A 15,715-nucleotide genomic window follows, 5' to 3' on the forward strand; every position below is an offset into this window, starting at 1 on the left:
ATTAACCTTTGTGGGCTGTGGTCACCATGGCAATTGATTTATTGATTGATTCACTATTCTTCAGGAAGCTCTGCAGATTAATAATGGATTGTTCTAGCCAGTAAGAATCATATCGTAAAAGTGTAGCTCTCACTACAACATACAATGTTTGCTTCAGGGGACAAGGGTTTACCTTGTTCGCACCAATTTTGTTACAGGTGTAAAATTATTTTTGATAGTATTTCTTCCAAAGAGGACCCAGAAATGCAGTATAATGTAGGTTGCCCATGTTTGTAATAAGATACTGGAAAACACTTCCACCTGAGAGAATCCATTACAAACCATCGATATAATAATACTACTCATACTTTGATCAACTCAAGTCTTGACCACAATGCAATTTATATTAGTCCTCACAGTGAATACACCTTACTCTACCTTCTCTGTAGTTAAGAAAGAATTTAATTTTACAGTTAAACCAGTCAATGTGGCTTCGTTTTCTTCAAATCAAATTTGGTAATGACCCACTGTGTGTCATCACCAGCAGTATATTAGTGTCATTGGGTTTTGAAATTGAGCCTGCCACATATCTGTTTGCAGAGGCCATGTGTACAGGAAGTGCACTAATGGGCATTGTGAAACACATCTCCCAAACAGCAGAAATAAAAGGGGTAGATATAATTTTACTTAACAATGACATCCCTGCATGCACGGGTTACACGTAAACCTTTGCTCATATAATTTAATAAAAATATAAAATAACGTATTACTTAAGAATAAATACAATGACCAGTGCATGTTTAATAATAGATGTATTCTTAATTAAGGATAGATCATTGGCTACAAAAGTACTAAAATACTAAAATCAGATTTAAAGTGGCTAGATTGTGTTAATATTGTGTGATGTAAAGCTGAACCGATTGTATTATTTGATGACACTTGTTGAACATAACTCACCCTCTGAACAATAACTGATTCTTATCAAACTACACTGAATACTTTTTGACATTTTAAGTGAAAAGCCACCCACAACTTGAAATTGAAACATACTTTTCACAGTGCAAAACATATGACAACATCTGTAATTGTTAATAATATTTTCATTTACCCTCATTGTCTCATAGATAAATAAGCAGTAGCATTAAAAAATAAAAGACAAAGTTGAAGATATGATGCACTTACTGTATTTGTATGAAGGTTGTGTTAAGCTGAGCAATCTTGATGTTCTCCTCACCAGTGCGAAAAGGGCTTTAAATAGTGTGGGGGCAAGCCACTTCCTTGTCTCTCTCCCACTGTGATGCAAGATGCTGCCCCTTGTGACCAATTTACTCTCATCATCTTTTCAAAGAGAAGGCTATGCCCATGTTGTAATACTTTAAGCAGCAAACATGATATCTCCAGTTACTCATGATAAGTTTTAAAGTGCCTGTATGACTGATACTGATTTTATGAGGAAATGTGATTTTTACTTTTTAACCAACTCTCTTTTTTCATTTTGTGCCTATTTACAGACTTGAAACTTTTGTTCCACCACAGGACCTGAGGAACCTGAGCATTCGTTCAAGTTTGCCTGCATTATTGTTAGTATTTGAAAGGCAGGGCCCCCCTGACATTTTCAAGAAACTTGACCACCCAGCTGCACATGAACATACTGTATACCATTTATCAAACTGCACAGTTAAAGCTATTTCCTATACCATCCGTGTTTGGGATAATGCCTACTCAGCTGCCTTTTCTCATAAAGCAAGTGACTTTTGACAAGATAGATTGAAGGCAACCTTTAAGACCTCCTTGTTGATGGTGGGATTAAGGAAATATTCCACAGGGAATCTTTATCAAGCAGGATTATCAGATAAAGTATATCATTAACTAAGGATTATAGGAGCATTTCTACCAGCTTTATCATCAAGGGAATAAGTATCATCTGAGAATTGTAAACTGGTCTTTTACCACAGAAAATGTATATTTTTGCTGCCAAGGCTGAATTTCTAATTTTGTTAAAAATGTAAATTAATAATATGAAAGCTACTCACTGCAAAAAGAAGAACAGGAGAAAAGGGTCATTTTGAACACTTTATACCATTATAGGGGCAGCTCTGGGGAATGGCAGTGCTGGTCTGTTGGTTGGTCGGTCCACCACTTTGTTCCATACTGAAATCTCTCTAAAGTTCTAAAACTAATGGATGGATTTCAATGAAAATTTGAACAGAGAGTTATGGTCTCCAGAGGATGAAGCCTACAGACTTTGGTCCTCCACCACGATGAGGTTGAAAGATTTGATTTTGAGTGAAATCTCTTGAGAACCACTGGTTGAATTGCTATACATTAATATTGCTATATCAACAGTGCCACCATGATGAATTCTAATCACTTTGGTGATCACCTGACTTTTCATTTGGTACCACTAGCAGGTCCAATTTTTCATTCATTTATTTTCAATGGACTGGCAAATTTTGTATAGACATTAGTGATTCCTAGATGATGAACCCTAATAATTTAAGTGATCCCCTGACTTTTCTGCTAGCAGCACCATGTAGTTGATATTTTTGGTTTTTATTGAAATGTCTCTTGGACAGATTGCCATGAAACTTGGTGCAGACATTCATGTGCCCCTTGGAGTGAATTCTAATAACTTTGGTGATCCCCTGACTTACATCCATCTTTGCATTATGACCAAATGCCTGCAAAACTAATTCCCATCAGCCTCAGCTATACTTTGTACTTAGTGTTGATTAGCAAATATTTGCATGTTAACACACTGAGCTAAGATGATAAACATTTTAAACACCAAACCTGCTAAAAATCAGCATGTTAGCATTGTCATTGTGAGCACATTAGCATGCTGACGTTAGCACTGAGCTCAAAACACAGCTGTGCTTAAGTACAGAGACCCTGGTGGGACTTTAGAAAGTTTGCAAAACTTAAAAAAAATGTATTGCATGCACTTTCATGCCTTAAACCTGCATTTTTCCTAATGGCCAGCAAGGGGCAACTGCACTGGTTGCAAAAAGAAGTTCGATAGTATGGAAGTCTATGAGAAAATTACCCTACTTCTCACTTGATTTATTACCCCAATAAATACTTTCCTAACGAGTTTATGGTCTCAATCACTAGTTTCAAGTCTTCTTCAATACATCATGATGTTCAAATTGTGGTCCCATTTAAAGTAAAATAGACGATAAATTAGGGTATGCTTTAGGGTGTGGCTACCTTGTGGTAAGTCATTACAATGACAACGTTGATTACGTAATGTAACCCCTGATTCACAGTATAGACGTAGCTGCTACTATTTTATGGTGTGTTTTCAGTTCATGAAAGTTAATTCTAACATTTTGGTCACCTAAAAAAGTCTTGTTCAGCATTTGGTTGTACTAAAAGACCGTCTAAAGAGTTGGCTGCTCAGTGCATTTTGTTTTAATGGTTTTAGGCCTGTTTTTTCGCTAGAGAAAATTAGCATTAGCTTTAGCATTATCACAGTTAACCACAAACTGTAAATGCACCATGCTAACCAAGTTAGCAGCTAGCTCTAGGGTCAGCTCCTTCCTCTCGTGTAAATATGGTCACTTCTGGCTCCAAAAATCAAAGATGGAAATGCTCAAAGTGCTAAACTCAAGGCTTCAAAACGGCAGTCCTCAAACCAGTTGGTGACATCACAATGACTGCGTCCATATTTTTTTACAGTCTATGGTTTAACCCTATTCCTAACCCTCCCACCCTCCTACTGCAGGATTATCATATAGGCCTAGCCTAATTCTATTCTATTCTATAATTTTGATTAAATAGAACTGCTATTAGTCTAAATACATATTTTGTGTTGGTCTATTCTTTTACTGGATGTGGACATTAAGCATTTCAATGATTTTGAATTTTTCAAAACACACCATAGTTTTGACAATATAACTTTACCTAGTTACTTTATGTAACTGTAGCAGCTGAGTACTGTGCAGATTACCTGCTCCACTCCCAGGTAGTAAAAACTATATCTGTAGTCATGTCTCCCATAAAATATTTAGAGGTGGCTTTGTTTTGGAGTGTATGTTCAGCAGCACAGATGCTACTGAATGATCACAGAAATATTATAGGAATATTATCACACTTATCACACTTCTGCGACTACATGTTGCTACTTGTCACTTTGATCACGAAGGTAACACTACTCTATAGAGTGTATAGGCCACAATGTAGTATAAAATTGAGTACTTATAGTATATAGTTTAGAGAATATTATAGATCAAAGACAAAACTGACAGAAAGGCAGGACTGAGAAAAAAATGTAAAAAGCAATCACAAATCTGTCTGCTACTTCAGCACCACGGACAGTGCCATGGATTTATCAATACACAGCACAGTTAGGCTACTGATATTTCAGAACCATGGTCGGGGCCATAGATTCTAACTTGCGCAAACCTCAGTCAGATAAAGGATCAATGAGTCAGGCAGACTAGACTAACATATTCAACTAAACAACCCCTCTGCCCCTGCACTCTCTCTGCTACCAGTGGATGGAGAGGGGAGATGGCAGGTTAACAAGGGGGATGCATTTTGGTCATTTGCAAACAATGGGGATGGCATCCCCCCTCACCCTCCCTCAAATCACCTACTGCTGACAAAATACCTAACTTAACCTCTGAATTAAAACACTAAAAATTAATTGCAACTACGGGTACAGGTTTGATTTATAGATGCAATATATTAATTAATGAACCAATTACTTTGTATACAGGCAAACATTTTTCCAACTTCATTAAAAATTTTAAAGCTCTAGCTTGCTGTCAAACAACAAACTACAATTCATCATTATAAATGTCACAAGCTATACAGTACTCAGATCCAGAGTCCAGATCTACCATACATCTAATTGCTCAAAACTAATATTTGCCAGGTTATTGTTCTCATGGGTTATCTTTGAGATGTGTTATTGACCAAGCAATATTCGTGGATAAACCACACATGCAGCAGAAGCAGAGCCAGTGTCACAAACCAAGTATTATCTGTCCAGTTGAGTTTGATGAACCCGCATAACAAAATGGTTGTGTTTGCCTTGGAACTTTGTGGCAGGGACTGATTCAATGCACAAATGCGGAGATGGAAGAGAGATATACAATGAGATATATATGTAATGGATATATAATGACAATATGATTTGAATATTTGGTTGGTCACAGGGAAGGCATGTGTATTTAGCAGTTCAGTGACACTTATGTTCAGATGCTCCATTGCACCTGTCGAATGACGCCACAACTGCTGATGAGTCGGTTGCTGTGCTCTGGTGCTGCAAGGGCTACTTGGGACTAAATTATACATTCATGCTATTATGCAAAGGGCATGCTGCACACTGTATAAAAACTACTGCATAAATCGCTGCAAAAATCTTTCTCTGCATTCTCCCCCACATGTTCACCCATGCATTTGATACCACTATTACTAATACACATAAAAATTTTATTTCCAATTTGACACATTTGCCCTTATTTGCATATTGAGTGTTTTGTTGGCAACAGAACATCCTCAGGCACCACGGAGGAATATTTGTGAATCATTTCACCAGTGTGAGCTATTTAAAGTGCTTACTTGCAGTAGAAAAGTCTCTTATTGGTTTATAAAGTATAAAAAGGACAGGTTAATATGTTGCTGTACACAAAAGTGGCTGAGAGCAGCGATATGCAGAGTGCATTAACTGCAGAGCTGTCAGTCAGAAGTTCACAACAGTCTAAGTGCTGTTAGTATGTGTGTGTGTGTGTGTGTGTGTGTGTGTGTGTGTGTGTGTGTGCGTGCATGTGTGGTCCGTACTGGTAACATGTGGTACTGCGTTGGTGTTCCATCACTTATAAATGAGGTTGCCTCTTAAGAGTGGTGGTGTCCTTGGGGAGGTACAGCAGACCTGGATGGCTGACTGCTTTTTGATACTTTATTTGTCCACTGCTGCAAAGGTACTCAGCATGTTTGACTTTTCAAATGCAACATCGTCGAATTAAAATCAAACAAAAAGCCACTTCCCCATCCATTAAACCAACTAGCACCAACAAAACTTTTCATGATGGTCATGCTCGTTCTGGTGATTTTTCCATCAGACAGTAACAAGCCTTTCAGACACTGTAAATCACTCGGAAACAAGAATGCAAATTTCATGTTTGCCCAGGGAATCTCTTTAGTCATACTGGGGATTAAATTCTTTCTAAGCATATAATTGGGAGCTCCAAGGCATGCTTTTCAGGCTTTAGTAAGATACAGATTTATGCCAGAGAAACATATTTTAATGCTTGTTTCTTTTGAAAGGAGAAAAATGTATGATGTTGGTATTTTTCTATGTATTTCATCAGGACAATTAAAACATTCTGAAATTTTGTAAAGTTGGTGTGAATAACAAAATGTACAAATGTAAAATTATTCTTCAGACTATTCTGATATTCACACTACACTGACAGTATTGTTTGATGAGAAAACATTTAATGATAAGTACTTTTGCAGAAGTATTCTATGTAATTTTTGTGAAAGAGTGCACATAGCAAAGTTGGTATCGCATCTGGAAGAAACAGAAATTGCTCAGTGGTATTTTTCCATGTTCTGTTTTTGCTTTGTGTTTAGGTTAAGTAAACACCATAACAAAGTAAAAAGGTATGGGTCTCTTGGGGTCTCATCTCATAGTTTTATTCTGAACAGATTCTGCATTCAATGCAAAACAACACTTTATGCTGTTATTATTTTTTGCTAACAGCAAAGTTATGAAAAGTTTATAAGACCACTTTGCAGACCAACTAAAATGTGTATGAGGGTGCAGAGGTGACAAAGTTAAAAAAAAAAAAAATAGAGAGAAAAGTGGAAATAAAAATAAAAGTTTGATTCAAAATATAATACACAAAATATAATATATAATTGGATTTCTTAATTAATTGACTTGATTTGATTTGATTTATTGATTGGGACAGTGTGCAGTTTTTAAACATTAAAGATGCATTGCACTGGAGTTAGCTCAGAGCTAATTTGCATCTGCAGTCCCCCACAATCAAAACATACAACAGCACAACAACAAACAATACAAAGCAAAAAACACACAGAACACACCATACAAAATACAAAATACAAAGCTACACACAATAGCACATCACATACACCCACAATGTCAATTAGAAATTAATAATGCAAACTTGTCAAATTAAAAGCAAGACAACCTGCACTAATGAGAAGACCACAGACGGAGTTAAGACTCAGTGGTCACAGAGCTGATTGGTCTTTAGTAGATTTTTCAATTTGGCCTTGAATGTATTGATTGAACTACAGTTCTTCATATCATCAGATAGGGCATTCCACTGAGTTGTGGCTTTCACAGAGAAAGCTGACTGCCCAAATGCAGTGCGACGAGATGGTATGGTATGATCTTGTAAGGAGGATATTCTGGAGGATCTAATAGAACTTACTGAGCAAGTGTACATAAAGTCACATAGTGGAGGAGGGGCCAAACCATTTAAAATTTTATAAACTAGGCACAAATTTGAGAATAATCTAAAATTCTCAAAGCTCAGTAAATATTTCTCCAGTATTTCTCCAGTACCCTACAGTGATGGAAATGCATTGGCTTTTTGTCCAGAGTTTTTAGCGTTTGTTTGTATAAGGACTCAAGAGGTTTTATGGCTGTTTCTCCAGCCTGCCCCCAACATGTGATGCAATAAGACATATGGGAAAAAATCATAGCATGCATAAATATCTTGGCTGCACCCAAAGAGAGAAAGTTTCTAATATGTCTAAAATTTGCTAAGTTGTAGTTTATGGTTTTAACCATTTTATTTAACATATTTCTGAAAGTTCAAATTGGGATCCAGTGTCACACCAAGATATTTAAAATTAGTAACTATGTCAATTTTTTCACCTTTGATGAAAATATCTGTGTCAGGAGGTTGTACCATAGTTTTAGAGAAAAACATTTTTTTTGTTTACATTTAGACTCAGTCATGATTGATCAAGCCAATGTGTGATCCTTTCCAATGCAATTGTTAGCTTAACAGCAGCTAACTCGGCTGTTTTTGCATGTGTGTACACAATGGTGTCATCTGCATACATTTGTAGTTCTACATCATGACACTGTTGAAGGAGATCATTAATATATAAGCTAAATAATAGGGGACCTAACAATGACCCTTGCGGAACACTCATTGTGCACTTCATGTTACTGGACAGTGTGTCACCAACTTTAACACATTGTATCCTATTAGATAAATATGAAGACATCCATGCCAGTGCTCCAGATGAGTTAAAGTTAAATTTAAATTTAAATTAAAGTTAAGTTAAATTTAGAGAGTTTAAAACATTATGATTGACTGTGTCAAATGCTTTACGCAGATCTAAAAATACAGCACCAACTACTCCTCCTTTGTCAAGTCTTGATTTAATTTGCTCTATTAAGTGCAAGGTAGCAATTTTGGTGGAATGATTTGCTCTAAAGCCAAATTGCATACAATGTAGACCAAAATTGCTTGTGTTAAGAAATGTTGTCAGTTGTTTAATGACAACTTTCTCGGCAACCTTTGAGAGTACTGGCAGTATACTTATTGGTCTGTAGTTACTGGCTTCAAGGCGGTCTCCAGATTTAAAAATAGGCATGACAATGGCACATTTCCAATCATCAGGAAAGGAGCTGTGTTTAAAAGACAAGTTAATTAAATGAGTAATAGGGGGAGTTAAAATATCTTTGTGTGATTTGACAAATATGGTGTCAAATTGGAAAGCATCTCTCCTATATATATGCTATATATATAGATTTCCTAATAATGCTGTTTTTATTTACTTCTCTTTTTTCTTGTATAAATTTATTTCCGTTATTTTTGATCAATTTGTCCTTTTTTTGCAAAATATAATTGACTTTATTACCTTTTTATTAGTGTGCATTTATTAATTAATCAATCCATTTTATATTTATTTTCTCATTTGGCCCCCACAGATAACATTTATGGTTAAAGGAAAAATATAATCCTTTAAAGATTCAACAATGTTTAGTGAGTTTGACAACAAGTAAATGCTTTTGACAGGGTACTATGCTGCTATTTGGGAGAAAGTTTCCTAGTTTGCTTTTAAACTTTGATTCTTGCTTTCTATGTGTGATATCCGTGAGTTTACTCACATGAGTTGATATGAGTCAGTTGTCCCCCAGCCCCCTCTCTCTATTCTTTGTTTTCCATCTCTCAAAGCCCCAGCTGGTCTGAGCTAAGCTGAGGTGAGCTCAACTGCATTGTCTTGAGACTGCGCGCATTATGACTGCTGGAACCCCCTAAGGTCTAAATCCTTGATCCTGGTGCCTGTGATTATCTGTGTGGATTCGCACAGGTCAAATTGGAAAAACAATCATGAGCTACACAGGCTGCTGTTGCTTGTCAGGTCAGAGACAGTATCATTTCTATCCCATCTAGCTACACCATCTGCTCAGTTTGTAAGGCTGCACCCTCACACACTTGGTAGTGAAGCATTGTATTTGTCAGTATTCCAGATCTTTCTCAATTTTTTTTTTAAAATTGTGTGAATGTATTGTGCTGGATTTTTCTAGAAATAAAATTCAAGGTAGAGCATGAATCCAGATATTTTAATAGCCTGTTTCTTTGTAATCTTTTAAAGCAAAGTCAGAGATTTGTTTCAGTTGATGACACCAGAACAGTCCTTTTCATCAAATCACGCAGATCAGCAATATCTCCAGACCAGGACTGAGGAAGAAGATGTGAAGGATGTGTGTTGCCGCTGCTTCCAGAGTGTAATCAATGCACTTCATGTGCTTCTCTGTGCTCCATCCCCTGATGTACCTGGTGGAACACTTCCCCTGAGCCAACCTTTAATCCTCTTTAACAGTATTCTTCCATCTGTCAATGTGGTGCCCTGTGCCGATCATTAACACTACATTTACACTTCAGCCACCGACCTGGTGGATTTTCTTATCCATAGTGGCTTACAATGTCAGTGAGAGAAAAGTAAGCTCCAGCTCTGAGATAACCAGCATCACCAGTAAACTGTATTTAGGAGTTAAATTGTTAAAAAAAAAATAAATAAATAAAAAAAAAAAAAAAAACATGCTGCCCTGGATTAATCTAATCTTAAATTCATTACTAAATTTGTGTGTTAAGTATTTCATAGGTTCTTCATAAGCAAAAACTACCAGCTGGAACTGTGTAAGCAGGAAGTCATTGCCATCATAAGCTGTAGCATAACTGCCAAGAGTAGCCGTTTTAGCAGGGCTAGCAATTTATTCAATTTAACTGCCAATCCTGAATATATGTATACATATTACCTTGCCTTATTTAACAAGGCTATGCATACATGAAGAAATATGTATGGTTCAGTATTAGGATAGTATGCATAGTTCAGAGTGGAAAATGTCTGACTATGCTAATGTAAGAGACGCTCTGTAGTGATTTAGTTTGAGGTTATTAGCATAATGTTTCGTAATTTGAGGCATATTGTGTTATTTTTTTGTGAAATGTTTTTTAAAAGCTTTGCAGTTTACATCATTATTAAACAGCGTTTTGCAGAGAGAGATATGTTACTCCTCTATTTATTTGTGATAAATAAAATATTTAGTATAGCTGCAAATTTAAAAGGAAAAAACCCTGTTTGTTATTTTTCCCAGAGTTCATGGGATGTTTATGTACAGTATGGGGGGTTGTTCCTGCCATAGTGTTATCACCTGTTGTAGCAAACTGACCTAACTGACACCTGGCATTTAGCAGGTGTAAATAACAACTAATATTGAAGAAAAAACAAGTTTGTGTAGTGCAACCTGCAAGCTCTACAAATGCTGGATGCGGATCAGTAAGCTGATCATGACTCGTGGTTAGTTCCACGTGCTTAGCCCAGACAAAGCTTGTTAACCCTGACACCAAGGGAGACATGCCTGGGTAAACTCAGCCACAACTAGAGCTGACCACCAGGGCAATGTGTCTGGGGAAGAAAGCGGTTTACTTATAATTGTGTTACATAATCACTCATCATTTGTTTTTGCACACAGTGGGGACTTACAGGTTTAGAAAATCAATGTATTGATTCATTTCCATTTATTTTTGAAGCTATGTATAATGAGAGCAAATGAAAGTCAGAAGACACGGAGGAAGAGATTAGGTTGGAAGGCTCAGGAAAGAGGAGATAGAGATGAGAGTCAAGCTCTCACCACAACAGGATGACCTGTTTTCTTGCCCTTATTTAGTGATTGAGGATGTATGAGCTAGTGGACTGACAGGCATTGTGGGTAATGAACTGTCTCCACTCCACTGCAACCATTATTTTGAAGGTCAATGGACGGGTCAAGACAGCCAGCTCTTTCGGGCTGATACCTCCCAAACTGTGGTAATGAGTGGTTGGCTTCACCGTCTCACTTCACTGAACTGCTTTCAGCAGTGAATGATTTTGTATAGTCGCACATGGCACTTCATACTACAAGATAACAAGACAGTTTTAACTGACTGAAATAAACAATAAAATACACATGCACATTTATTCTAATATTTATGGGCTCAGATCTACTTTGCATCTTTCTTTCAGCAAATAATGTAGATATGGGAAGGGGTGAGGTTGTAGTTTGAGTATCACTCACACAACTATGTACACTGATGCAAGAGTCAGACTGGCTGTGAAAATGAGCTGCAACATTCAGCTAATGAGCATGACACCACCTTGTGGAGACAAGACAGATTTCCGACTGTAACATTGTGTGTGTGCTTAGAGATTGTGCTCAAACTGCTGGAAGACTTTCAGTAATTTAGACATCATTCATGAACATCATATTTTGCTTAGACAGGCAGGCTGTTAAATTTTTAATTGGAGAGGACATGCTTATCTGGCAAATGGATGAATATGCTAATGGAGTGCAGTACCATCTTGAAAACTGTGGCACATCGTGTTAATCTTTTTTACCTTGTGGCCATAGTCTATCCTACTTTATTTTTCCCAGCATTGCTGTATCAAGGACGTTAGTTTTGAAATGTGTTCCACTTCACTGTTTAGGAGGCAACACCAAATCAAACGGCGACACCTCCTTTTTCTCCCTCCAAAATCCAATCAGACCTGATGAATTTGAAATTGATGGCAAATCTTTATGAGCACCGGCACTTACTCGGGTGATGAGGGACGCTGAAAAATGAGAAATGAGTGGATGAAAAGGTGGAGGGAGAGATAGCGAGGTGGAGACAGCTCAACAGAGAGAGAGAGAGGGGGAGGGAGAGGAGAGGAGTGTGGATACACTGGTAGATTTATGACTTCTTGTTTAGAGCATACTGCTGAAACACACTCATAAATGTTTTTGATGGTCCGCAAATAAATAACTCCCAGCATGTCTGCTCAGCACACAATAAATAATCCTAAAAAGTTTAATCATTCACCATCCTTTCGATTTATTTTTGGGGATATTTATGTGAGCTCATATATATACAGTACATACAGTCAAGGCTGTATGTACTGTATATATAGGCTTTACACTATCTTTCCATCTTACCCCATGTGTCATCTTCAAATATGTGATATTTTAGTGAAGTTGTATATTAAAGTAAAAATGTACCAGCAAGATTGTGAGAAACAAGCACCGGCAAAGCTTTTTGTTACTACATCTGAAACTCTATTGGTTGTCTCCTCTGTGCAGTAATTTCAGTGTATTTGCTAAGAGCCGTGTTCACCCTTGAACCTCCTCCTCTCCCACAGCAAACAACTTCCCACATGCACAGGTCAAGAGACTCACTGTAAAGGTGCCCTTTGTATAACTCAGTACTCATTATAACATATCAGGCTCAGAAAAAGCCTTAAAAAGGAGACTGTATATGTGTGTTTATGCACAAATGCATCTCTTATAGTTGCGTGTTGCATGCATGCATGAAATTGTACGGTATGTTCTGCAGGTGCATGTGTGTGCTCTCATAAGATGCATTTCTGTGTAGGAAGACATCTGCAGTGATGCATGTGTTGGTGGCGTGCCTGCAATTGACCAGTGTGTGGGACTGCATTTGTGTTTGTGTGTGTGTGTGTGTGTGTGTGTGTGTGTGTGAGCTCATATGTGTTGGCGGAGGTTTCCCTGGAGGAGCCAAGCAACAGAGCTGACCTTGCAGTAAAAAAAAAGACAATAATTTATTCATTGGCATTGCACAAATTTCTCTCTATCTTATATTAGGTGTTCAGCTGTTATCTCAGCTGTTTTAAAGCGTCTCTTCCTGCTCTCTGTGGATTATTGATTTCTCCAAACACTCTGTCTTTAGTTTAGGACACAAAGATTGAAATCATAATTTATGATCTGATCAGTGTGTTTTCCGTAGCTTCTCCTTCATAGTTTGGAATCAGTTTATTCCTCTTACAACTTTAAGGGCCCACACTTACCAATCTGGCTGCATTGTGTATTTTTAAACCCTGAAGCTTAACCTCACTGTAAAAATGTCTCTTATCGGACAGGGTCCAGCTGGCAATGTCAAACAGATGGCTTTATACCCTCTAGGGTTTCCATTCAGAATAAATTAGTTCAATAAAATACCAAGAGGGCATTTAGAAAGCAGACAATTAAACACCTTGCATAAAACGCAGTCCAGCTGTATTTCAAATGACCGAAAGCTACTGATGAATGCAGTCATTAAAAAAGACATCACTCAATACCATTTCAACAATGGACAGTAAAACACACAGCCAACCTTGAAGTGCAATCGGCCGCAGTCAAGATAAGGTTCAGAAACCATTCTTTTAATGTATCTATATAGTTGGGATGAAGCTGTTATATAAAGACTGCATTACTTAACAGGAAAGTGGTTATGTTTGCTTTTGATTTAAATTAACCATCACGTGACATGCTGAAACCTCTCAATTTGTGTATAACGCATGACTGAAAGATTTTTTACCAGTATTCTTGCCAACATAATCACTGTGCTGTATAATATCAGTACATTAATGGAAACCATGTATTGTTACACCGTGAAAGATGATGGTTTTTAAATTGTTCTGTTCAAATTGAGGAGCTACCATTTTTTTTCTATATCTTAAAAGATTCTGTAAAGTAGGAATGATAAACATCACAAATTGCTACTTTAATTACTTCTATAACCAGTGAAACAAAAAACAATTCTCTGGATGAATTATCAAAGAGATTGCCTGCTCCTCTCAAGTGACTGCCGGCTTGTACAAGTTAAATAGCTGAGTGTGGTGGCTCTGGGAGTTTTAATTTCAGGACCCACGTTCAATCGAAACTGCCATCCAGTGATACATGTTGGTGGCACACCTATCTCACACTGCACTGCACTGCACTGCCTGTAACCAGGGATAACAATGAAAGGCCCCCCGACTCTGGAACGCCTTATCAGAGAAATTTAGGCTCACCACCTGAGTTTCAACCTTCACATCTCTTCTTAAAACACACTTGTACAGACAGGCTTTCTCCTGTTCTCAATCTGGTCTGCTGTTAGCTTATTTAATATTTATTGTGCTTGGATTTTGAGTATTTTTGTTTGTTTGCTTTGCTTTGCTTTGCTTTGTTTTTATTTTATCCTTTATTTTAATGAAGCTTTCAGTGTTCCAATGCTCTATGAAGCACTTTGTAACTATTTTTTTGAAAAGTGCTATACAAATAAAGTTATTATTATTATTAAACATTTATTGAATCCTACTCAACATAATTAAACTCTTTTCACTTAATTACCTCTGCCTCTGTCACGGTAATCAAATGGATAGAGTTCAGCTGTGCGCTAACCTTTCCCTCAGATGTGAGTTACACTCGAGGGATAGCATTACCACCGCTGCCAAGGGCCTGTCTGTCGTTTCTGTTGATGACTTCATTGCTTTTTTGTCTATCTGCCAGGCCCGGAAGCATTTTCAGCCAGAGGAGCTCCTTAACGTAGGTCTCTATGATTGCCCTCCAGAAACCAGAAAAGGTATTCTTAGAACAATGACCCAACTGCCTCGTGAAAGTAAGCTTGTGCCTGATCCCTTCACAGGAAGGTTAATGTGGGTGCAATGATCCACGGACTGCCATCTGTCCTCAGGGGTTCTCTTTTATGGTGACAGCAATAACTCATTTTGATACTTCTCATCATGACTCTGTTTTTGGACAAGGGCTTGAACCTGCGCGCTGCGTAGAGGGCGTGTTGAGCTGCACGGGGTTGCCTGGCACACCTCATGATGGATGAGGGGAAGGGAGTCTCACTCCTGACAGGATCCTTTGGGATTTTTCAGTGCAGGACTCTTGTCAGATTTTTCAGTGCAGTAAAACTCTATCAGGGCACTGTTCCCTAAAATCACCTTAAGGTTAAGATACCACCTTACAACAGCAATAAGATCATCTTCACCTTAAGATTGTTTTGAGAAACATGGTCGAGTCCCTCACCCATGACCAACTTTGATATATGTTTGGGCATCATCACCTCACAGGAACAATACGGATCAACTGAGCTTTTCCACGTCCAGAGAAATCTATCCACCAGGATTTTACCTGGCTTAAACTGGATTTACAGATGTGCGTTTACGGGATTACTTAGCCTCAATTGCTGCACCATATCTGACATGCATCTCCTTAAAAATGTAACTACACTACAGGGCTATGGCGTCTATGGAGATACCATGCTTATGTTTTCTCCTTTTCTGATGCCAGTGCAACTTGAAGCACCTGCTACAGTACTTAGCAATCATTGATTTCAATGAACAAAAGAATGTAAATACTCAGAGTGCATGAAATTATTTCATACTGAGTAATGAAGTACCTTCCCGCCCTCGCTCCTACCAAGAAGTTAACAAAGGAATGTAAACA

The sequence above is a fragment of the Thunnus thynnus genome, chromosome 21 (genome assembly GCF_963924715.1).
Source record: "Thunnus thynnus chromosome 21, fThuThy2.1, whole genome shotgun sequence".
Taxonomy (NCBI): Eukaryota; Metazoa; Chordata; class Actinopteri; order Scombriformes; family Scombridae; genus Thunnus; species Thunnus thynnus.